This window comes from Mustela nigripes, chromosome 4, assembly GCF_022355385.1.
Source record: "Mustela nigripes isolate SB6536 chromosome 4, MUSNIG.SB6536, whole genome shotgun sequence".
In the NCBI taxonomy this organism is placed as follows: Eukaryota; Metazoa; Chordata; class Mammalia; order Carnivora; family Mustelidae; genus Mustela; species Mustela nigripes.
The window spans coordinates 35,855,455-35,879,221 of NC_081560.1; the positions used below are offsets into that span (position 1 = coordinate 35,855,455).

Here is a 23,767-nt window from a genome sequence, read left to right on the forward strand (position 1 = left end):
ACCAAAGGCAAGGGAAGCAAGGGCAAAAATGAACTATTGGGATTTTATCAAGATCAAAAGCTTTTGCACAGCAAAGGAAACAGTTAATAAAACCAAAAGACAACTGACAGAATGGGAGAAGATATTTGCAAACAACATTCAGATAAAGGGCTAGTGTCCAAAATCTATAAAGAACTTAGCAAACTCAACACCCAAAGAACAAATAATCCAATCAAGAAATGGGCAGAAGACATGAACAGACATTTCTGCAAAGAAGACATCCACATGGCCAACAGACACATGAAATAGTGCTCCATATCACTTGGCATCAGGGAAATACAAATCAAAACCACAATGAGATAACACCTCACACCAGTCAGAGTGGCTAAAATTAACAAGTCAGGAAATGACAGATGCTGGCGAGGATGCAGAGAAAGGGGAACCCTCCTACACTGCTGGTAGGAATGCAAGCTGGTGCAACCTCTCTGCAAAACAACATGGAGGTTCCTCAAAATGTTGAAAATAGAACTACCCTATGACCCAGCAATAGCACTACTGGGTATTTACCCTAAAGATACAAATGTAGTGATCCAAAGGGGCACGTGCACCCGAATGTTTTTAGCAGCAATGTCCACAATAGCCAAACTATGGAAAGAACCTAGATGTCCATCAACAGATGAATGGATAAAGAAGATGTGGTATATATACATAATGGAATACTATGCAGCCATCAAAAGAAATGAAATCTTGCCATTTGCGACAACGTGGATAGAACTACAGGGTATCATGCTTAGCGAAATATGTCAAGCAGAGAAAGACAACTATCATATGATCTCCCTGATATGAGGAAGTGGAGATGAACATGGGGGGGGGGTTAAGGGGGTAGGAGAAGAATAAATGAAACAAGATGGGATTGGGAAGGAGACAAACCATAAGTGACTCTTAATCTCACAAAACAAACTGAGGGTTGCTGGGGGGAGTGGGTTGGGAGAAGGGGTATGGGGTTATGGACATTGGGGAGGGTATATGCTATGGTGAGTGCTGTAAAGTGTGTAAACCTGGCATTTCACATACCTGTACCCCTGGGGATAAAAATATATGTTTATTTAAAAAAATATTTTCAGGGGGCACCTGGGTGGCTCAGTGGGTTGGGCCTCTGCCTTTCACTCGGGTCATGATCCTGGGGTCCTGGGATTGAGCCCCATATCAGGCTCTCTGCTCGGCGGGGGGCCTGTTTCCCTCCACCCCCTATTTGCCTGCCTCTCTGCCTACTTGCGTTCTCTCTCTCTCTCTCTCTGTCAAATAAATGGATAAAATATTTATAAAAAAAAATTTCAGGAAAAATATAAAAATATATAGTTGATGATTCAACATTATTTAAACATTATTTGGGATATTTTCAGACAACTGAAAGTGTTTTCTTGTTCATATAATTACCTGAGGCAAGTGCTTCCTTAGTGGTCAGTCTGGTGAACACAATCCTGCCATATGAATGGGATGATTCATATTCGTAAGTCTCTGTTAAATCAGAAAAAAGCAAACTCTTACAAATACCCAATCACATAATGTTTTCCCTCCATCTGGAAATACATATCCTGCACAAATGCCCTTTGCTTCTAGTCAGCATTAAAGAAGTGACTCATTCTCCTTATGATTTGTATGGCCTGTAGGAACTTTGATTATGTTTCTGCCCTAGTTTAAGTTAAAAAGATTGATTTAAGTATAAGTGCCTTTGCCGAAACTGAGGACTACAATGATCTTACAGAAAGAAAAAAAAATACAGTAACAGTGATGAAAATTTAAAAGAGAAATTTCCCTCTTAAATTCAGTGTTATATTTTATAAACACACATTTTAAAATGACCATTGTGACAGACCAAATAATGGCCCACAGAGATGTCCATATTCTAATCCCTAAAACCTCTGAAATGTTACCTTACATGGCAAAAGCAACTTTGCAATGTACATAAATAAAGACCTTGATATAGGGGATTATCCTGGATTATTTTAATGTAATCACAAAGTTTCTTCTAAGAGGGAGGCAGAAGGATATGTCACAGAAGGTGACAAGAAAATAGCAGCAGAGCTTAGAGTGATGTGAGCCCATGCCAACGAATGCAGGCAGCCTCTAGACACCTCTGGACATTATAAAAGCAAGGACAAAGATTTTTCTCATAGAGGCTCCAGAGGGAAAGTAGTCCTGCCAATCCATTTTAGACTTCTGACCTTCAAAAATATGAGTATGAATGGATGCTCCTATAAGCCACTAAATTTACAGTAATTTGTTATAGCAGCCATAGGAAACTTATACAACCATATTCAACATTAGTAAAAGAATGAATTCTGCTGTCACACTTCTAGGAAAATATTATAGTTTAATATTTGTTACAAAATACCTAGAAGTATTATCTAGATAAATTGGTTTTACCTAACTTAAGAAATGCTCAGACTTTCTGTATCAGTCATATAAATAAGAGTTTAATCCACACCATTTCCCTCCATTTTAAAAAAGAAATAATAGAAGACTAAGACATTGTCCAACCTTTAAAAGGGAAACTCTATAATCCTCTTTCCATCACTAAAAGTAACAAAATAAAAGGTTTTCCTTTAAAATGAGGGTAAAAGTTCTTGCTCCAATGGGGAATATCTAAAAGTGTTTGTATATTAACACTTACTTCTTTAAAACTAGTGTAAAAGCATTTCTTGAGCAGAGTAAATGCATAAATATATCTTGACAAAAAGAACTGAGATTGGTATTCCTTCAAAGAAACTTGCAGTCATTTCAGTGGCAGTAAAATATTGCATACCCTCTTAAAAGCTGAGATAAAAATGTTTGAAATATGTATGTGAAATCACTTTGAACATGCATCGCATGAAAGGGGTCACAACCACAAGAACAGACAGCATTCAATTCTGAAGTGCTCTGAGTATGTCAATGAAAAAAGGAAATTTAAAAATTTTGAATGTATGGGGACATTTATCAGGGCAGCAATGTAAAATATTAGAATGCTGATGCATGTGAACAAAGCTGAGATAATTCATTGTCATTGGTAAGTGAAAGAAAAGGTACTTTATGAAGAGAACCAAATCTGTTTCTCAAAGTGAGTAATGACTATAAAGCTGCATAGTCAAATTGGTAATCATGTCCAGAACCAAATCAGGGACTGCATAGAAAATTAGTAATATTTTAAAGTCCTACTGCCTTTTTCTGGTTGGGTTTGTTCCTCCTATTTTAAGTATATAAGTATATAAGTATATAAGTACACTAAACTTTTATTTCATTTATTTCTTTAAACTTTTATTTCTTTTTGTAGTAGACTTCCTGTTCTCCTACAGAGTAATGTCCTGTGTTTCTACAAGAGGATAACCCCTCTCTCTCTTAACTGAATGAACAGTTGATCTTTGAGATCCTTTCTGGGATTGCTATTCTAAAGCACCAGTTAAGCAAAGAACATCTCAACCGAACTACGTTATCCTGGTCAAAAAAATATAGATTGGGAATGTGAGTTCAAAATAGGCTTAGAACGTGTACTGTTTTTCAAATATTTACCATGGAAAGAGGCCCCTCCTTTTGTCCCTAGTCCTTACTAGAAGTAAATGTCGAAATAATAAAGATATTTAGGATAAATGTGGAATTTACATGAAAAACAATTTAAAAGAGGAGAAAAAAATCCAAAATCTTAAAACAGCCTATCACTGTTAGATCAACTGTTTGGAACCCTGACAGAATTATTAATCAATTACTTAGAATTTTCTCAGTTTATGTCTGATAAGCATATGCATGTAAAATACAGGAGAGTTAACCAAGTTGCTAAAGATATAAATTCACAGAGCATTTTTACTACATTATCTCAACTGATCTCACAACTACCTTCTTAAATGTATATTACTAAACTGAATAAGAACCCAAAAAACCTAATTCAAAGTCATATATCCAGTAACTGTAATGAGCTAGTGAGAAGACTTCAGGATCAAATTTCAATTATTTATTCATTGTACGAGTATGTTGTTTTGTTTTAATATAACCAGTGCTGTCAAAGTAAAATGCCAAAAATAACCATACAATCCCAAAGTTGCTAACCCTTACAGAAATATTGTGAGAAAAATTAAATAAAAAGCATGAAAATGTATTGCAGTGCCTAACATAGTGGCTCAATTGTTAGATGGATTCAAGGTCAGAAGCAGAAAATTAGATTGAATAATAATGACAGGTTGTTTTTTCATAGGTGACCTGAGAATAATGCTATATTCTGATATCATAAATGGTTCTGCAGAATAATAGCCATAAGCCTTATCCATGACATTGATAATGACATTGGAAAGTGATAAACAAAAAAGTTTATTTTATGGAAGGACATATTCTATTAAGTTGGCTTTATACTCTGTTATTAATATTTCATCGGAGGTAGGATGGATCAATCGTGGAAAATTCTGCTGTGGGCCAATGCCAGACCTGTTAGTTAATGTTTAGTGACCAGAGAGCTTCACCGAGGGAGTGGAAACTGTGAATGGATTGAGGGAGAACTAGATCCTTTAAAAATACAGTTTCTTAATCTATTTTGTCTCTATTCATTGTCAGGATCAATAAAAATGAATGTCACAATCAGTCTGACTCAACTAGTTTTAAAATAAACACTCAATTCTAAAAATACTTAGAGAAGTCTGCCAGTTATAGAAGAGAAAAAGAGAGAGAGAAATTAAAAGGATCATTTGATAGAAAAGCATTGCAATAATTATCACAATGCATATCATTATCTTTTTTCATTACTAATCACTATTCATTTTGGCTGGTTCACTTAATGGGCTATTTTCAATCACTACATTTTTTCAAATTTAATTTAACTAAATGTAGTGATGTCAATTATAAGCAGTGAATCAGGGAGAAACTAATGATTATAGATAATGCAATTGTCCTGGTTAGTTGCGCTAGGAGAATGTGCTAAAGCTTTATGAAGAGGAAAGTACAAAGCCAAAAGACAGTGAACATTAGTATAGTAATATCATTTCTTCATTAAAGTTTCATGTTTTAACATTAAGTACCCACAGTGTACTAGCATCTGGTCAGACCAGGTAAAATTTCACTCTTTTCTCAACCAGGTAAAATTTCACTCTTTTCACCAGTAAGGGCATTAAATAAGGGCCATGAAGTTCTAAGTTACAGATAGTTATGGTCCTAAGTTTTTATTTCTAAAAGTAAAAGTAGTTAAAAATGTCTGTTGGGTATGGTATTACGCTAATCACCACCAACATAAGAGCATAGAAATCCTTAGAATAAGGGTACTACATTAGTTAAAATTCATGTAAGATATTACCAATTAAGAATGGGATTTGAGGGGTGCCTGGGTGGCTCAGTGGGTTAAAGCCTCTGCCTTCGGCTCAGGTCATGATCCCGGGGTCCTGGGATCAAGCCCCGCGTCGGGCTCTCTGCTCTGCAAGGAGCCTGCTTCCTCCTCTCTCTCTCTCTCTCTGCTGCCTCTCTGCCTACTTGTGATTTCTCTCTCTCTGTCAAATAAATAAAATCTTAAAAAAAAAAAAAGAATGGGATTTGATATAGTAATTAGATGAATTTTTCTGGTTAAAAAAAGAATTCAGGCATTGACTTTAATCACCATAAAGATTCTTTATTCTTCTACTTCGATAACTTGCCTCAAATCTCAGTGTAATCACTGGATAAATAGGGGAACCCTTGCTCTCTGGTACTCCCCTAACATTTTACCAAATGTGGAGGTGAGGTTGGCTAAGAGTTCTCTGTAAGTTAGGTTCATGCATATATGTTGGCCCCAGTAAAGTCCCCTTCGGTTAGATCATTAATAATGTCATGTTCTTTATATTCACACCTGCAGTTCTGATTATATATCAGCAGTGCATGCTCTCAGAATTGATTTTCTAGTAGAAGCAATAGATTTGTATTAACCCTGACTGTATTTTCTCTCTCAAGCAAGACAGCTAACCAGGGTTGGAAATGCAAATTGTGGCTCATATCAAGCCAGCAAATATGTTTTGACTCAAGTGCCAATTGAAATGTCTCAATATTCAAGCCCAGTTGGAAAATGCTCCATAACTGAGCATCATTGTCTGTCAGGAGCTCAGGAAAGGACAGTAATTGCAAATGAACAGCACAATTTATTTATCATTCCTACTGAGAACCTAAATTGTTAAGCTATTCTTATTTTTATATTGTTTTAATCAGTTGAATCTATCAGTAACTTCATGAAATAACCAACTTCTGACAAAAGAGTTCTCTGCAAACATTGAAAAACTAACCAGGGAATTTTTGAGATGTTGATTTATTTAACATTCCCTTTCACCCTCCCCCCAAAAAATCTAGTTGTATAGAAACTTAATTTTTTCTTAGAAATACTAGGAGAGAAGAATAGTTAAATTTGATCAAATTGAAAGAACAATCAAATTTAGTCCTAAAGGTGACTACTTCATTAACAATACTAGCATTACTAAATAAATCTTTACATCTGTCTGTATGTGTGTTACTTCAAAGTTCAGATCATCACAAGGACCACACATCACAAAGTATTTATAATTCCACCCTTGATAATGATTTAGAATTCTTAGGGGTAAAAAGCTGTCAGTAATATTATTATTCCTTTGCCTTTGAAAATTATGTAACCATTATGGAGAAATAAATCTGTCATCTTAGGGTAGTTTTCCAAATATAAAATTATTTTTTTAAGATTTTATTTATTTATTTGACAGAGATCACAAGCAGGAAGAAAGGCAGGCAGAGAGAGGCGGGAAACAGGCTCTCTGCTAAGCAGAGAGTCCAATGTGGAGCTTGATCCCAGGACCCTGAGATCAAGACCCAAGCCAAAGGCAGAGTCTTTAAGCCACTGAGCTACCCCGGCACCCCCAAATACAAAATTATTTCTGTGCCAAAATATAGCTAACAAAAATCATTTTACATGCCTATTTTAATTTAAATTTGGGAAAGGGAATATTTTATTTTTTATTTATTTTTATTTTTAAAAACTTTATTTTTTTAAATTTATTTTTTATTTATTTTCAGCATAACAGTATTCATTATTTTTTCACCACACCCAGTGCTCCATGCAATCTGTGCCCTCTCTAATACCCACCACCTGGTACCCCAACCTCCCACCCCCCGCCACTTCAGACCCCTCAGATTGTTTTTCAGAGTCCATAGTCTTTCATGGTTCACCTACCCTTCCAATTTCCCCCAATTCCCTTCTCCTCTCTAACTCTCCGGTCCTCCATGCTATTTGTTATGCTCCACAAATAAGTGAAACCATATGATAATTGACTCTCTCTGCTTGACTGATTTCACTCAGCATAATCTCTTCCAGTCCCGTCCATGTTGCTACAAAAGTTGGGTATTCATCCTTTCTGATGGAGGCATAATACTCCATAGTGTATATGGACCACATCTTCCTTATACATTCATCGTTGAAGGGCATCTTGGTTCTTTCCACAGTTTGGCGACTGTGGCCATTGCTGCTATAAACATTGGGGTACAGATGGCCCTTCTTTTCACTACATATGTATCTTTGGGGTAAATATCCAGGAGTGCAATAGCAGGGTCATAGGGAAGTTCTATTTTTAATTTCTTGAGGAATCTCCACACTGTTCTCCAAAGAGGCTGCACCAACTTGCATTCCCACCAACAGTGTAAGAGGGTTCCCCTTTCTCCACATCCCCTCCAACACATGTTGTTTCCTGTCTTGTTAATTTTAGCCATTCTAACTGGTGTGAGGTGATATCTCAATGTAGTTTTAATTTGAATCTCCCTGATGGCTAGTGATGATGAACATTTTTTCATGTGTCTGATAGCCATTTGTATGTCTTCATTGGAGAAGTGTCTGTTCGTATCTTCTGCCCGTTTTTTGATATAATTATCTGTTTTGTGTGTGTTGAGTTTGAGAAGTTCTTTATAGATCCTGGATATCAACCTTTTGTTGTGTTGAGTTTGAGAAGTTCTTTATAGATCCTGATATCAACCTTTTGTCTGTACTGTCGTTTGCAAATATCTTCTCCCATTCCATGGGTTGCCTCTTTGTTTTGTTGACTGTTTCCTTGGCTGTGCAGAAGCTTTTGATCTTGATGAAGTCCCAAAAGTTCATTTTCACTTTTGTTTCCTTTGCCTTTGGAGACATATCTTGAAAGAAGTTGCTGTGGCTGATATCGAAGAGATTATTGCCTATGTTCTCCTCTAGGATTCTGATGGATTCCTGTCTCACGTTGAGGTCTTTTATCTATTTTGAGTTTATCTTTGTGTACAGTGTAAGAGAATGGTTGAGTTTCATTCTTCTACATATAGCTGCCCAGTTTTCCCAACACCATTTATTGAAGAGACTGTATTTTTTCCACTGTATATTTTTTCCTGTTTCATCGAGGATTATTTGACCATAGAGTTGAGGGTCCATATCTGAGGCTCTACTCTGTTCCACTGGTCTATGTGTCTGTTTTTATGCCAGTACCATGCTGTCTTGGTGATCACAGCTTTGTAATAAAGCTTGAAATCAAGTAACGTGATGCCCCCAGTTTTATTTTTGTAACATTTCCTTAACGATTCGGGGTCTCTTCTGATTCCTTCTGATCCAAATTTTTGGATTATATTTTTATTTAAAAATAAATGAGAGTATTGGGGAGTTAAAGCTTTCTCTTCCTTCTGACTTTGCTGCAAACCATATGAAGAGTTGCTCTGTATTTTATTTTGTAGTCATCCATTTTTTTCAGCCTCCACAAGCCCTCCGTCGAGTGCTCAAGGCAAACAAGATGTTTATATATCCAAACAGATCTCATTCTCAGATTTCACCCCTAAAGCTATTATACTTAAAATCTGCAGTAAGAAGACCTAAAGAATTTGCTAGTAACACTGTTCATTTACATGAATAATTACACCAAAAATAAAACCTAAAAATTTGCATCCTGTCTCTGATGACAAGAAAGTAGTAAAAAGCACATTTCGGAGAAAATATACAAATTATGCTAATTGCATTAAGGTCCTTTTTTCTTCATTTTTCTCTTTCTTAATATAGCTATATTACATTTACAATGAATATGTTATATCATTTATTCTAAAAATGAGTCTTAAAAATCTAAGTTACTTGATATGGCTTTACTCTTTTTAAATCATTCTCTCAAGAAGATAAACTAGTCCTAGTCTGCTACTACCAAACTGAGGTAACTGAAACACTTTAAAAGAATTTTAAGAAGGAGAGTATGTCAAAACCCAGGTGATGAACCAGAAATGTCCATTAGAAGTGGCAAAATTATTTTTTTCTTAAAGACCAGCATCTTACATTTTTTTACTAAATATATAATTTTTATATATTTATAATTTTTTACTAAATATATAATTATATTTAGTAAATTTTACTATAATTTTTAAATTATTTTTAAAATAATTTTTACTTATAGTTTTTTACTAAATATATAATTTCATAACAAGGATGTTATATCTTAACATTGAATCATGACTGTGTTTTTCTTTTTGTCATCCTATGATGAGTTAACATGAAATGAATTTTCCAATAATTTGTTTAGGTATATATTCTTGTAGCTCTTTGATGGTTATACACCCATCGCAGGCAACATGGCAAACTTCCCAGTTTCAGTATTTTTGAAACTGGCCTCTGAAAACTGATGATTTCCTAAATGATGTCAGCTATGATGAGCTTTGAATACAGACAGGCCTGGAGTTCATCTCCCTAATCAAGTCAGCTCAAATAACTGAATAACTCCTGTGATTATATATTTCCTAGGTGCTGAGGATGTAAAGAAGTATAAAACACAGACCCTGTTCTACTTGTTGTCCATTTGAGAGTTGTGTCAATTAGTCTCTTTTCACTTGAAAGAATCAGAAAGCTCAAAATGGCTTAAAAAGTAACAATTTATGAGTATCAATGAAGAGTATACAGATAAACTAATTTCAATTTTGGTTTTTTTGTTTTGTCTTTTGTTTTTTCGTGGTTTTTAGATTTTATTTACTTGACAGAGAGAGAGAGCACAAGCAGAGGGAGAAGAAGAAGCAGGGTCCCCATGGAGCAGGGAGCCAGATGTGATAGGGGACTTGATCCCAGGATCCTGGAATCATGACCTGACCCAAAATTGATCCCAGGACCCTGGAATCATGACCTGACCCAAAACTGTTTACAAGATTTTTGTGACATTACTATTGACCTCTTGTTACTATTTTTCATTATTTCCATATTGACTGCTCTAAGTAAACTTGAAGTAAACTTGAAGTTTCCACTCTGGTGGAAGAAACGGCTCCAGCAAAGACTGACTGAGCCACCCAGGTGCCCCCCAATTTTAATATTGATCAGGTATTAGATTGACTTAATTCTCATGCTGCCTTTTCTCATTGTGACAAAATGGTTGCAGTGTTTCCAGGTTCATATCCACACACTAGAAAAGTGAGGTCTTCTACATATTCAACAATCAAACACAGTCTTATTTGGACCAAACCAAAATAATCTTAGTGGCTACAAGAATATCAAGCACTAATCTACTTGGGCTTCAGTTACAGTCCATTCTTGAAGGAATTCATAAGATTATACTGACTGGCAAATATCAATCAGAGTCAGTTACTGAGGCTAGAAATGGAATTCATATCATCCCTAGCCAATGGATACCATACAAAGGCAGAAGGCTGAAATGTATGCTAGGGAGTAAACTTCAAGTTTATTTAGAGCAGTCAATATGGAAATAATGAAAAATAGTAACAAGAGGTCAATAGAATGTCACAAAAATCTTGTAAACAATTTTGAAGTATAAGATCTAACATATGTTTTGGGTTTTATGAATATTTGTTAAATTATCATTCACTGAACTTAATTCACAATTAATTGCTATGGTAATGGTTAACAAGTATTTTGTAGCTCAGAAAGATAAAAGGATATCTGTGGCTTCTGGTTGTTCTAGAAAGGCACCTGAAAAAAAGCTCTTTTTTCAATTACCCAAGCCAGGGAAGATATTCTGGTGTAATTAAAAAATAAGGCACTCTGGTGGAAGAAACGGCTCCAGCAAAGAGAAGTATTAAATACAGAACATATTTTCAAGAATGGTCTAACCTTAAATAATAAAATGCAGTGCATCGATCATGTCATTTTTTTTAAAGATTTTATTCATTTATTTGACAGACAGAGATCACAAGTAGGCAGAGAGGCAGGCAGCGGGGGCCGTGGGGGGCGGGGAAGCAGACTCCCTGCTGAACAGAGAGCCCGCTGTGGGGCTTGCTCCCAGGACCCTGGGATCATGACCCAAGCCAAAGGCAGAGACTTTAACCCAATGAGCCACCCAGGCACCCCCCTGATCATGTCATATTTTTAAAGTACCTATGTACATTGGCTGCTGTTCTTGGATGTTGTGGCATTACTGAGATTTGTAGCTTTTGTTGCAATTGTGCTTTCCTATCAAGAATGAATTAAATTTAAAAGTTATACCCAAACTACACACACACACACACCCCATATTCTATTTTTACCATAGTTTAAGAGGAGATTTGGCAACCTAGTCACACTGGCCATCCCATGTAACAATTACAGCCAGACAGTATAGAAGAGATACTGAATGTCATTTTATTTAAAATCTTCCACTCAAGAAAACCTGGGACTCCCCAGACCAGTGACTTTCATGAAGATTACACCACCTTTTAATTTATTTTTGCTGTATTCCTAAAACACGTTGGCTATAAAAATTGCAAGACTATGTTACACAATGTATTTTAAATTATAAAGTACATTCTAGGTAACATTGTCTCAGAAATTGTTATCAAGTTGACTGTGTCTGTCTGAGTTTCTTTTTCCTATTTATTTTCACATCAGAAGAAAACAGCAAAATCTAAAGCTGCTACTCTCTGTCCTCACTATTTAATATTGTTCCTTCCTACACAAACCAATATGGAAAATACAACAGTTTAAAGAATCCTCAACCAGAATATCTCTGTTTGGTATAGCTTACTGAGGGAAAGTGAGAACTATAAGGAAACAAGTTCTTGTAACAGGTCAAGAAAACCACCTCATTTTCAAAGTAATGTCCAAGGTAAGTTATTCAGTCCTCTACTCATTTGTTCAACAAATTCTTTTTGAAAGCTTACTATGTGTCAGGCATCATGCAAGATATTTGGTGAACACAGAATTTAAAAATCTACCCTAGAAAAAAATTTTAAGTGCCTAAGCTGAGAATTACATGATGACTAAAGGCATCTAATTAAGGAAAAAGTTCAGAAAGGAACAGACTATGTGAAGGCCTAGAGGCTAGATAGCAAGGTATAAACTCCAAAACCTTAAAGGCCTCACAAAAGAGAGCTAGCAGGGTTTTCATGATATGTAGGGAATTATGTCATGATACATTAAAAGAAGGAAGAGGAGTATAAGGATGGGGAGGGGGAGAAGGAGAAGAAAGAAGAAGGTGGTAACCATATCAGGAATGTAGAGAACACCCAGTTCTTGCATATCCCACTAAATAGCACAGATAGAGGTCTTTACTGTGAAGCAATTTTTCACTGGTCCAAAGAAATAAAAGAAAACAGATTAGAATTGTTTAGAAAAGGACCAAATTGTGAGAAAATACTAAAGAATGACAACAAAACCACATCTGTAATCACCCTTTAACCAAAGGAAACAAGTTCTACTGATGTTCTTTCATTCTAATGCAGAAATTTGAGAGGTACAGACTAACCATGAACATACTGTAAGATAGTAAACTGATTCATTCTTTTAAAATACTGGAACTCAAAGAATCACTGAGCCAGCCCACTAACAAATAGCTCGATCTAGGAAGTCTCATCCCAAGCTTCTTAGCTCTAAAAGAAGATAAAAACAAGTCTTCTTTTCTTCTCTAACATTTTGGATCACAGTAATATTTGGAACCCAGAAATGGACCTCAACTCTACGGTCAGCTAATCTTTGACACAGCAGGAAAGAACATCCAATGGAAAAAGACTGTCTGCTCAAAAAATGGTGTTGGGAAAAACTGGACAATAACATGTAAAAGAATGAAACCGGACTACTTTCTTATACCACACAGAAAAATAAAGTCAAAAAGGATTAAAGACCTAAATGTGAGACAGGAAACCATTAAAATTCTAGAGGAGAACACAAGTAGTAACCTCTTTGACATCGGCCATATAGCAAGTTCTTACTAGGTATGTCTTCTGAGGTAAGTGAAACAAAAGCAAAAATAAACTATTGAGACTTCAATTATTTAATTTTGAAACATCTTACAATACTTCAAATTTATTTTTGATATACAAAAATAGCCGGGGGGAGGGGGTTTGGGAGAAGGGGGTGGGATTATGGACATTGGGGAGGGTATGTGATTTGGTGAGTGCTGTGAAGTGTGTAAACCTGGTGATTCACAGACCTGTACCCCTGGGGATAAAAATATATGTTTATAAAAATAAAAAATTAAAAAAAAATACAGTTATTAAAAATAACATTACCAAATAAAACATTTTCATAAATGTACATTAACTCATGGAAGTAGACAAAATTACACAGCAATGTGTCTAGCTTCTGAGAGCTGACTGCTAAAATTTCAAAACTTTTGCAAACTGCTTGACATCAGCAATGATGGAAGTATTTATACCATGGAGATGGCAAATCTACAAATCCGAGTTCCCCAGCCCAAGAGCCATATGTTAAACATTTATCAGTACATCACTAGTAACATTTATGGGGAATATAAAAGAAAGCCAATCATTTCAATATTATTGCATTGTTAATAAACCACATATGCTAAACACAGTAAAAAACAAAAACAAAAAAACCCACCAGTTATTCTCAATATCTTTAATATAAAGTCCACATTATAAGACTGAATCCAATTATTTTCTTATAATCTAAGGCTTCCACCCCACATGTTATGCAATATAGACAACAGATGACAATAGTTTAAGCTAAAAAGCTTGATTCTCAGATTTGTTTTTCCAGAAATTGGCTAATGTGATTATTCCAGAATTTTGTGATTTCAACCTATGTTTGCCCATAATTTTTAAGTTGAGTTGTAGTTTTGCAGCTATGAAAAATGAGTTTGGAAAAGGACACTGACCTTTTTGCCAGCATGCAAAAGGGAATAAATAAATATATATTTATAATAAATAAATAAATATAAATAAATATATGTAAATATATATTTATATATTATATTATATTAAATATTAGTACATGTTGTATAATATATATAAATATAAATAAATATATATTTATGTATAAAAATAAATATATACATTTATCTTCTAAAGCTACAAAATTCAAACTTGGCAGGTCTACAGATCTCAGTGAGTAAGGAAAATCAAGTCAACTCAGTAAAACAGTTAAGTAATTTTTAAACAACAAGTTTTGAAGTAAACATTATATGTAGCAGCATTTTAGGTAGCAACCCAACACAAAAAGAGCCAACTATCTAGCTCACCTGGAGTCAGGTCAGATAGCAGTGCGACAAATGAGAGAAACAAAGATTCACTGCCTTACTTCCAGCCATTCTTCAGAAACACATACTATAGTGTTGAAAACAAGCTACCAAGGTCAAGTCCAACAAAAGTGCACCAGTTGTTAGAATTAGCAGCTTTAGAAATTCGCTGGAAGATGAAGTACCACTAGAGCACACTAAATAAAAGTTGAATGCCTTGCTGCCCATGATTTCCAAGATTTTTTTTCCTACATAAAGAACTTCACAGATGGGTTTTTAAAAGCATGATACATTTAAATAGCGACACCTATACTGCATTCTGGACATTGGATGAAAAGCACCTTAATATATATTGCTGTTCAAAAATAACTCCCTGTGAGACATATTTGGCATCCACTATCTCATTCCTCTGTACAACTTCTTATGTCCAAATCTTTATAACACATCTTTAAAAAGACCATCTAAATACAGGAGGAACTTAGTCTACTAGTAAGCCCATGATAGATTCTTCTTCACTTCTGTCACTGTATTTTTGATCTCTAACATTTCGTTTTGGTTCTTTCTCAGGATTTCCATCTCTCTGCTTACATTACCCATCTGTTCTTGCTTGCTGTCTACTTTATTTCTTAGAGTCCTTAGTATATTAATCACAGTTATTTTAAACACAATCTGATCATTCCCATATCTCAGCCATGTCTGATTTCGGTGCTTGCTCCATCTCATCAAATTGTGTTGTCTTGCCTTTTAGTATGTCTTGTGCTTTTTTCTTAATAGCTGGACATGATATCCTGGGTAAAAGGAACTATTGTAAATAGTCCTTTAATAATGTGGTGGTAAGTTGTGGAGGAGGGGAAGCATTCCATATCCTATAATTAGGCTTCAATCTTCTAGTGAGCTTGTGCCTCTGGACTGTGAACTTCAGACATGCTTCTCAGTCCCCTTTCCCCACCATAGATAGGACAAGAGGACTAGAATAAGTTAAAGTTAGATATTCCTCTTCTCTCATATGGAATCTATAGCTCGTTGGAATTGATTATTTCTTTCCTGCCAAATGAGTTAGGCTATGATAAAACCTCAGCATAATAGATGCTACCTGATTAGCCACTCCTGAGGGCAGACCTTCTTAAGAACAGAGTGCTCTGGTGTATTTCAAAATGTATCCTTTTCCTCTTCCCCTGCTAGAAAAATGAGGGAATTTTTCTCTCATATTTACTGTTGAAAACCTTGTCAAATTTCTGGAAGTAATACTCACAATGGCATAGAGGTAGAGGTCCCCCTATGACAGGATCCAACTGGAGTTTTTAACTCTCAGAGTTATCCACACTGAGCCTCCAGCAATTTGTCAATGACAGCTCAGGTTTCCTATCCTAACACTTTCCATTGGTAAGTCCCTGCTCTGGGAAGCCATTATTCCTGTATCTATCTATCTGTCTATTCAATCTTGGGAGCATAGTCATGGGGAACAGTGATTTGGTCTGTGTTCTCCACTCTTACAAATCCATTCTTACAAATCCAAGAAGAATTCCTGATGGCAGTCTGTTCGGCTTTTTACTTCTTGTTAGGATAGAGTGGCAACTTCTAATCTCCCTACATGCAGAATGGTAGTAACCCAATCTGAAGATATTTCAATCCTTGTATGTACCACAGCATTATTTATAAAATAGAAAAACTGAAATGAGTTTAGTTATCCACTAGAGGTGAGTGATTAGGGAAATTTTGGCCCATTCATAAAATAGAAGACTCTACATAAGTTAAAATGAATGAACAAGAGTTATATATATACATAATTGGGTATTAACCTCAAAAATACTTTGAACTTAGCATGCCTTCACATAACATTTAAAAACTTGTAAAAAAAAAAAACATATACTATTTTAAGACAATAGGTTATGGGATAAATTTATTTTTAAAAAATAATCTTGCATGGGACTAATAGATACCAAATTCTTGGTAGTTTTTCCTTCTAGGAAGTAAGGAAATTAGGATCAGAAAGAATTCACAGAGGCAATAACTACAACTATAATATTTCTTTAGTTTAGTGATGTAAAACAAATGTCATTTCAATATTAAAATTTCTTGAGCCTGTGATTAAAATATTCTATATTGTTGTTTCTTCATGTGTAATAATTTACCTTAAAAATTATTAAAGCTGTGTGAGTTTTGGAGGCTAATTATTCATTACTTGTGGGTACTATCATTTAGCCTTTTGGCCAAGAGAGCCAGTATGGCTTTATGATTAAGAGTCTGTACTCTAAAATTATCTTGATGAACACTGAGTAGTGTATGAAACTGTTGAATCACTATCTGTTATACTTGAAACTAACATAACACTATATGTTAGCTACACTGGAATTGAAATTTTTAAAAATGAGCAAAGGGAAAAAAAAACAAAAAACAAAAAAACAAACAAACAGAGAGAATCTGTACTCCAAACCAAAAATGCCAGATTTCAAACCTGAATTCTATACGTAAACATTTTTGTCATTAAGCAAGTTAACCAATATATTTAAACTTCAGTCTATATGCGATTCTGGAAAACATAATATACCTTTAATTCTAGGGTTGTTAAAAGTGCTACAAGAGGCAGTGAATGAAACTAGCCCCTCCTACTTAAAAAAAATCATTTTAAAATGTTAACTGACAGTAGATATTAGGAGCAATTTAATATATATTTCATATAACCCTCTTTTACCTTTGGCCATATCAATCTAATGTATCTTTATAATATCTCTAGGAAGAAGATCTCTTTAATCACAGGTAAGCATGTTTTCTAACTTCTTTCAGCATGTTCTTCGTACCAACTGACCATTTATCTTGCTGTTCCCCAATCTGCTGTTCCCCAATCTGATCATTTACCTTACTGTTCCCCAATATGAGGCTGTGATCATCCAGCTTCCTCCACCTTTAAAACTGTTCTTTCTCCATAGGTTATTCAACTCTAATTTTCTTTGGAGCCTATATCAAGTTGCATTTCCATAATGAAACTTTCCTAAATCTTATCACTGTACTTTGCTCTAAATAGTCTGGTCTGAACAAAAATGTATTACTATCATTGTCCAGCAATAATTTCAGTGTTTCACATTTTATGGCACTCTACAGTTTAAAATCATTTACACATTATGTACTCAGATGGCATTCAGATGAAAATGAGCTACTGTGTGGAACTAATTTTATATCTGCTGACTCTAAGTTTAATAGTTTACATCACCTCATGTATTAAATACTAAGATCTTTTCAAAAAGTTCAAGTTTAAATGTATGCCTCTCTATAGTTTTTATACTTTCCCTATATAAGGCTTTTTAAAAAAATCAACCATAAGACATGTTAGTTGCAAGCATAAACTTATCAGTGATAATAAAAATGAATCATCAACTATCTTGTAATGTCTTACCTGAGCAATGTGTTCAGAGGCCTGCCTATCCAGATATTTGTCCAATAGTGGATAAATATGCAAGGGAAATATTACATAAAGAAAAACCATGGAGAAAGTAAGGGTAAACAATTTGAAAATATATCTATGCTACATAATCCCTGACATAAAGAAATGACCTCTCAAACAGAAAGCCCTATCCAAGTTGGTGGGAGGATTAAATATAGAAAGATCCTACACAAAAGACTAATTCTCCAAGGAAGATCTCTCACACTTAAATCAACTTGTAGTCCAACTGTAGTAAACATCTCATATCAGCCCAAGAAGAACTAAACCTCTCCTTACACAGTTTTCATATTTGTTGAAAGGAAGCCCTGAACTTGAGGATCCCTTTTGTCCTATGATCAAGGAGTAGGGGTGATGTAGATGATGATGAACAGAGGGGAAGATGATGAGAACAGAGTTTTACTCTTTCCTGTCAACTGATGAAATCCTACATAGAGGCTTTGGTTTTAAAGTCTGAATGTTGGGATGCCTGGGTGGCAAAGTCGGTTAAGCATTGATTCTTAGTTTTAGCTCAGGTCAAGACTCTAAGGTCAATGGAGGATAGCTGGAAGAAAGGCAGGCAGAGGCAAGAGGCCCCCATCCTAAGAAGAAACCACCTTTGAAAGGCAAAAGACCACTTCCTTATATTTCTGGTTAGTTTGCAAGTCATTCAACAGTTAGTCATGTGCTATATTTCTTTAATATCCTGGTATTGCTAATGCAAAGTAGTTTAAAATGTATAAATTTAAAATCTTTATTTTCTTTATACAACTCTGACTATAGGAAGCCCATGATAATTTTTGATGTCAAAACCTGTTCCTGAATGTTAATTTGTGATAACTGAGAGGTTGATTGGGAAAAGAGAAAATAAGTGGACATTGGGTTGAATCCATGTCTCAGTAAAGGGGATAAAGTAAACAGTATAGGAAAAAAAAGAGAGAGATAAATCAGGAGACAGGAGAAAATGTAAAGAGTAACTTAGTTAAGCAGAACTGACTACAAAAACAGATGCAGCCAGGTTAGATATAAATTCAAACTGGAAAGCTAAAAAAAAACTATCTAGGTAAATTCTTCATTTTGAAACAGGGAAAATGGATTCAGTTATGTCCAATATATACATATGTAGTCAGACTCTCCCAATAAATTAATAAGGCTTTTTAATCTATAGATCTCTGTCAAAAATATTAGCGACTATAATGCAGATAAAGAGAATATGTATGTAAAAGAGATGCATTATTGCTAGCACTAGTTGGAAAGCAAATATCTAAGAAAAAACATTTTCTTTGACATTGATGAATTAAACATATCAAAGATAAGAACATAAATTGGACTTTTGGGGATCCACAAAAATTCTGGAATGAAAGGGCTCATTTGTAACAACATGGATGGACCTAGCAGATATAATGCTAATTGAGATAAGTCAAGCAGAGAAAGACAAATACATGAAATTAATTATGTGGAATTAATATGCAGAATTTAAGAAACAAAACAAACAAAAAAAGAAAAAGTAAAAGAAAACTAGAGTCTTAAAAACAGAGAACAAACTGGTAGTTGCCAGAGGGGAGGTGGGTGGAGGAACATTAGATAGATATACAACTATAGATAGATAAAGGACATTAAGAATACACTTATCTTGAGGAGCACTAAGCAATGTATAGAATTACTGAATCATTATATTGTATACTTAAAACTAATATAACACTGTATGTTAATTATACTGTAATAAGACTTTTTTTAGAAAGAGCAGGGTTATTAAGGATGACTCTTTTTTTTTCACTAAGTATTTTATTGTATACTGCTGCCAGTGTATATAAAATAATTAGCTTTGTGAAATAGAAATTTATGAAGATTCAGAGAAGTAGATGTGAAGCACTGACAAAAGCAGGACTTAATATAGTATGGTATGTGTTATAGGGATAAGATTTGCATAGGTTTCAAATCCAGTTCTCTTTTGAATACTCACCGGTTCATAAATAGTGGTTTAGAAAACCATCCAAAGATTTTTTTTTTGCTACAAAAAGGAACAGACTTTCTGGAGTCTTAAGGAATTCCTACTTGAAGATACTCTAGTCACCAGGGGTCATGTTGAGCATTCTACAGACAGAATTGTTTCAAATCTGCAGCTGCCTGAGAAACCTTCATGTGGCTGAGTCTGGTTTCCAGCTGGAACTATTGAACCACTTTCTTCATAGCAGTGACTCTGGAGGAAGCAGACATGGCACTTGTAAGAGCTGGACAGATTCTGCAGAGGGTAGATTGGCAAGGCTCACTCTGTATTAAAGGAAGCCGCTGACTTCAACACTACAAAAACTATTCATGGTGCTGAATTTCCAGTCTTTATACCTGATTCACCAAGGATGATGAACTGGGAAACTAGAAATGAAAAGATTGAATTTCAGAAGTTAACAAATAAATATGACTACTTAGAAGAATTTATGTAGGAATATGGTCAAAATTTGAATAGAAAATACAGATTAGTCAAATAGTAATATAAATTCCTTTAATATCAAGGTAATGATTTCACTATAGCATCTTGGAAGTTAGCAAAATTTTTCTGAGCAGAAGTATAGCAAGATGGAAAAAGTAAGAATTTTATGTTGGTATATAGTACAAATTGTAAAAATCATGTTTTATATTACTGAATCTATAACAAGATAACCTAGTTTGTCATCACTCTATCCATCATAAGTCATTAATAACTAAAAAGGATCATAAATGCTGGAATTTAGATATAAGACATTTCAGTAGACTTTGTGCAGCAGAATTAGAGTAAATTGAGCCTGCCTGAAATCCATCCACAAATGTTAAGTTTCCAAATGATTCATCTTAATGATATTCACATCTGTGAGTTCACAGATTACATATGACCAAATATATTTGTGCTTAAAGGTAAATTATTCACATTGGTTATATGCAATTATTACAAAGACTCAAGGGTGTAATGATATAAGATTAGTAAGGTTGAACACAGATAAATGATGAAATTAGATGATACACAGAATGTTCCTTATAAATGGAAACAAGTAAACTACTTATTTTTTATATTTGCTTATCTAAATTTAGATAAAAATGAAGAGTTTCTTTGATAAGATTAAAAAATAATGAACATGAATATCTCCTTCTCTGAAAAAAATTCTATTTGTCATCTAATGACATGTTTCTCTTAGCTATGGAATACTTCATAACTAGGTCTTTGGGGGGAAAACTCTCAATTTAAAGAAAATTTCCTTTTCTCATTTAAAAATTGAATAGCAACTGAACTAATCCAGATACCAGGGATGATGTGATGTCCTTAATTTTTTCATATAATGATATGTATGTGTGGTAAGGAACACATCTTTGCTAAATTTCAAGTTTTGTTTCAAAAGATAAAAGTCTGATTTGGGCAACATTCCCAGAAGTTCCTTTGGGGGAAAATGACACATTTCATAATTGCCGAGTTCCAGTTGCATTTGGTTAAAATAATCATTTTGAAATGGTGAGTGTGTGTGTGTGTCTATGTTTAAAGAACTGTCCTGTGTATCTGAGTTCAGATTTCAAAAATGGCAAATTATGTGGACGCCAGGTAGTATAGTCACAAGCTAATAACAAGCATAAGTGTTGAGTTGTAACACCAGCCCAATGTATTCACATGTCTTTATTTGAGCTTAGAACAGTTCTCTCCTCATCAAAAATAATGAAAACCAGATTCTTAGGTAGCACAGCTGAATTTAGGACAAATATGCCACTAAAAAATATATATCTTTACCCTGAAGCAGAAAATAATGTCTTCTTAAAAATAAAATCCTCTTATGGCAACAAGATATACAATTATATTATGATCTTAGTTGCTAATATCCACTTCTACGAGTTAATTAAGAAAGACAGAAACAATCACAGAAGAAATATAAGGACTGAGTCTTGTAGGGCTGAGAGACTGTCCTTCCACAGAACGCTAACATTTTTCACAGAACAGACAATATTGAAATACCTGTCAACAACAAAAAATGTAAGAATTCAACATTTGACCCAATATTGTTTTTGCTTTAAAAAAAAAAAAAAGAGATTATTTCTTTCTTTATTTATTTGACAGGGAGAGAGAGAGAGATCACCAGTAGGCAGAGAAGCAGGCGGAGTGGGGAGCAGGCTTCCTGCTGAGCAGAGAGCCCGATACAGGACTCCATCCCAGGACCCCAAGATCATGACCTGAACTGAAGGCAAAGGCGTAACACACTGAGCCACTTAAGCATCCCTGCTTTTTTGTTTTTTGTTTTTTATTTTTTAACTTGCATATAGAGTCAAACATTTCTTACAAAAAGTAGAAGTAGTATGTTAGGAACATACTTAAGGCTTTTACTCTTCAGATATAAAACCACTTAGAATGTATTATGAAATTTTGAATGCTTAACATTCCCCCCCCCAAAAAAAAACAAAAATATCAAGGCATTAGATTCATTTCTACACCCACTCAATCAAAATTCAGTAAAAATTCTATTCTCCACTGCCAAGAGAAAAGTGTTGAGGAAAAGAGTGCATAGGTCATGATGTTTTAATGAACTATTGGCTCATGAGAATTTTTTTTTTTTAAGGTAGCTCTGATGAGAAAAAGGTTAGACCAAACTTCATAGTAATGACAGCAATTAGCCTTTCTGTTAGGGATTCTGGTCTGACATTAGTGATGTTTTCAACAGGAAAATTAAGTTATTACCAACACTGAAAGAGAAAAAAACAATAAAACTTTGAAAGAGTTCAAGTATCCTGTTTGAAATAATGGCCAAGATAATTATATTCTATACATTTTTCTCTGTTGTACACAAATAATACAGTCAAAATATTAACTTTAATTAAATGCTTATACCCCACTCAAATATTTTCCCCAAATTCAATCCCAGCACCAGTTCTTGCTTAAAATACAGATTGCCCATAAAGACCAAGTTTTTAAACCCATATCTGTTCAATTTTATTATTTTCAAAATAAAAAATATATACCTTGTTTCAGATGAAATTTGGCTTTCATTATTTTAGAGCTGTGAAAAATTAATTTAAATTGTGTCTTTCCTTTTCCATTTTGTACTACAGGTCTTTGAAATACATTTTTTCAACCTTTCCAATAGCTAGTATATCTATAAGAGGTCAATAAATATCAGTTTGAAAACCATGTCAGTATAGGCTAAAAATATCCTTTACTTTCATCTTTCAGTAAGCCCTAATAGTGACAGAAAAATCTATTTCCTAATGAAATTCTAAATGAAGATATTTTGATAACTGTTTACATTAGAATCCAATTAGAACATATTCTATTTAGAGTAAAACTTGGTATAAGTGAAATTTATCATGAACTTTATAATAATTGAACAAATGTTTATATGCCTTAACCTGAAGGAAATACAAAATGAATTAAGATATAGTCAGTGCTTTCAAGGTGTTTAAAATATTCTAACAAAGGAGAAGTACAAATAATTTATAAATAAAGTTAATTTCATTATAGAGGACTTTCACCTATAATATCCAAACATTTTAGACATAGCAAGATTTCTGTGTTCCTAAATATTCAGATACATTTTGGGGCATCTGGGTGGCTCAGTCAGTTAGGTGCCCAACTCCTGATCTCCTGATATCAGTTCAGGTCATGCATGATTTCAGTGATAAATGTATGATTTTTTTTTTTACTTTATTTTTCTACTTTTTAAATTTTTTATTAACATATAATGTATTATTAGCCCCAGGGGTACAGGTCTGTGAATCACCAGGTTTACACTTCACAGCACTCACCATAGCACATACCTTCCCCAATGTCCATAACCCAACTACCCTCTTCCTACCCCCCTCACCCCTGCAACCCTCAGTTTGTTTTGTGACATTAAGAGTCTCTTATGGTTTGTCTCCATCCCAATCCCATCTTGCTTCATTTATTCCTTTCTTACCCCTCAAATCCCCCATGTTGCCTCTTGACTTCCTCCTATCAGGGAGATCATATGATAATTGTCTTTCTCTTATTGACTTATTT

The 23,767-nt window shown here is 34.4% G+C and overlaps 1 pseudogene; it reads right to left on the bottom strand.

Annotated features, from left to right (window-relative positions):
- Positions 1-19,792: 19,792 nt before the first annotated feature.
- On the bottom strand, positions 19,793-19,998 carry LOC132014970 (guanine nucleotide-binding protein G(I)/G(S)/G(O) subunit gamma-5-like; annotated as a pseudogene).
- Positions 19,999-23,767: the final 3,769 nt, after the last annotated feature.